The following is a 2771-nucleotide window of genomic DNA, read 5'->3' as shown; positions in this document are numbered from 1 at the left end:
CCCAAAAGTCGATTCAGTCGACTGAAGTGTAGCTAAATCGGGGCAGCATCGCAAGCAAGAGCAAGAGCAAGAGCAAGAGCAGAAGCAAGAGCAAGAGCAAGAGCAGACCAGGCAGGGGACCGAGAGCAAGAGCAGAGCAGTAGCGCGAGCGAGAGCTAAAGCAGCAGCAGCTCCTACTGATGTGGACGTCGCCGCCGAGGGAGCGACGTCGTGGAGGAAGTGGCCGGCGACGCCGCCGTGCATGGAGCCCCGCCATGTCGGCTCAGGACCGAGCGCCGGCAGCACCGTGAGATCGAAACAAGAAGAAAATGCGGCGATTAGTGTACAACCTCTTTGGTGGCGCCGATTAGGCCGCAACTTCATCTGAGGAAGCGGTGATGATGATGCTCTTCCGGTGGTGTAGGTGAAGACGGCGGTGTGGGAATGGAGGTGGCGCGAAAGACGAGGGGAACATCACGGCAGCTCCTTGGAGGTGGAGGACGGGGTGGCTGAACCGGCGGGACGACCAGATCGATGACGGATCCTCATCCGGTACGGTGGATGAGGGACGTCGAGGTGTTGCTGTGGATAATGTCGTCGGGGAAGAGGCTCCGGCTGGGTGGCAGACGGAGGAGGGTGTGGGGCTTCGCGGGTTTTCCCGGCCTCGGTGTACGAATGGGTGGGCGGATGGGATGGGAGTGGGGAACCATGGCTAAGGGACGCGCTTGTCCGAAATGTGGGGTAAGTTACGAAAGTACCCCACCGATTTGAGGCGGTTCTTTCGGTTAAGGGGTATCACGGGCATTTCGCGTGTCGGGATTTCACAGGAGGTGGGAGTTTTCGCGCGCGTTGTAATTTTGGAATAGCAAGGCATGGGTTGAGATGGAGGGAGTTGTCGGAGTACAACAAGACAAAGATATATCTTAAATATTTCAGGCTAACAAGGCGCGGGTTGAAATTTCCGGACAAGCCTAATATGTATTGTACCAAATCAATTCGCACTACAAATGTCATTCAAAACTTTGAATTCATGTTATGTTCAATTAAAATATTTCTCTACGTGTATAATGCATGCAACCTAGTACTCAAATGAACGTTTTAGTGCATTCCATACGTATATACTACCGCTTCAATATGAACTAAATTTGAATTCGTTTCTCTATTTGAATAAGATCTACAATAATGATTGTTGTGAAGTCAAAGCATTTGAATTCGTTTCTTTGTTTTAATAAGATCTACAATCATCATTATTGTCAAGTTAAACCATCGTTTGTGTATTATCTTCACAGCACACCACATGATTAGTCTCGAGTTACATATGAACTATGTGTACTATATGAACTCGAACTCGATTTTTTGAATCCACTTTATGATGATTTCAAATCATAGTACATTTCAAGCTCTAGCTAGATCTTCACAAACTAAACCATGTCTCATATGTATAATGTGTTTATCACATTCTGTATGGTGCCCCGCCCTCTACACCTACAAGTATGTAGATGTGAGTTGCAAACACCACACATTACCACAAATTCAAATAAAATGTGAGAATGTTCGATATATAGTATTGTTTAGATTGTTCGATATTTAGTTGTAAGCTGCAAACGCCACACATTATCACAAATTCAAATAAAATGTGAGATTGTTAGATGTATAGTATGGTTTAGATTGTTCGACATTTAGCTGTGAGTTGCAAACGCCATGCATTATCACATTATGGTATAACATGTGCAAAACCACAACACGTGTATCACCGCTATATTCATGCATGCATATGTTTAAAACACTATGATCTCCTATTCAAATATATGAATCCACTTTCATATCAAATTATGATCTTTGTTAGTCTCTTAGACCCACACAATCCTCTAACCTTTGTAGCTACCACTAACTTTCTCCCGTGCATGCACATGCCCTCCTTGCCGTCCCCCTCCCTCAGCATTCTATCCATCGCGCACATTCATTTTTTTCTTTAGGTCGTTCTCCCACAGTCTCCACAACTCCTTTCCGACACACGCCGATCGATAAACCTCTGCAGCGATGTCTGCCTACAACATATACACGCACCTTCAATCTCCTCCTTTATGTGTCCTTGCCTCGTGTCTCTCATACGGTCCCACACACGTGTAAACTCTCGCCCCTCTTTTCATCGATCTTACAACCGCACACTCCTCCCCCTATCTAGCTAGTAGCTGGGCCTCTCGCACCACCTCCTAGCTCCATTCTCTCTGTCTATCTGTCTCGCCGGGCCTTATTTGCCCCTAACAAATGGACGTACACCGACCGATCTCCCGCTATACATATAGCTAGCTAGGTCCTTATAACTCGTTTTTTCCCACGCGTCGATCGATCTACCTCATTAGTTATGTCTCTCCCTTCCTCCGACAAAGAACAATTGATCTACCGATCTAGTTAGGTTTTCTTACCAAACACATGGTTCCCCTTCATCATCCATGGATGTGTCCCGACAGATCTATCACGCACAGGCACACACAGAAACACATCCCCACTCTTATTGATAATATTGCAGTTCCACCCTCAGTTTGTCTAGTAGGCCTCTCCCACCATCTTCGTGAAGCAACTCCATCACCCATCTAGCACTCTACCCCTCTCCCTCCCTCTCTCTCTCCTCTCTCTCTCTCTGTCCCATCCTATTTCCCGTCCTTCAGTTATGTATGGATATCGACCGATCTCCCTCAAGACATAGTTGGGTCTCTCCTTCTCAACACATATACGAGCCGTTCTACCTCTATAGTTAGGCCCCTGCCTACCCCTCCCCCCACCCCCTCCCA

Source organism: Triticum aestivum, chromosome 5D (genome assembly GCF_018294505.1).
Source record: "Triticum aestivum cultivar Chinese Spring chromosome 5D, IWGSC CS RefSeq v2.1, whole genome shotgun sequence".
In the NCBI taxonomy this organism is placed as follows: Eukaryota; Viridiplantae; Streptophyta; class Magnoliopsida; order Poales; family Poaceae; genus Triticum; species Triticum aestivum.
The sequence above is the reverse complement of the archived record's forward strand: the minus strand, read 5'-3'. Positions refer to the sequence as shown.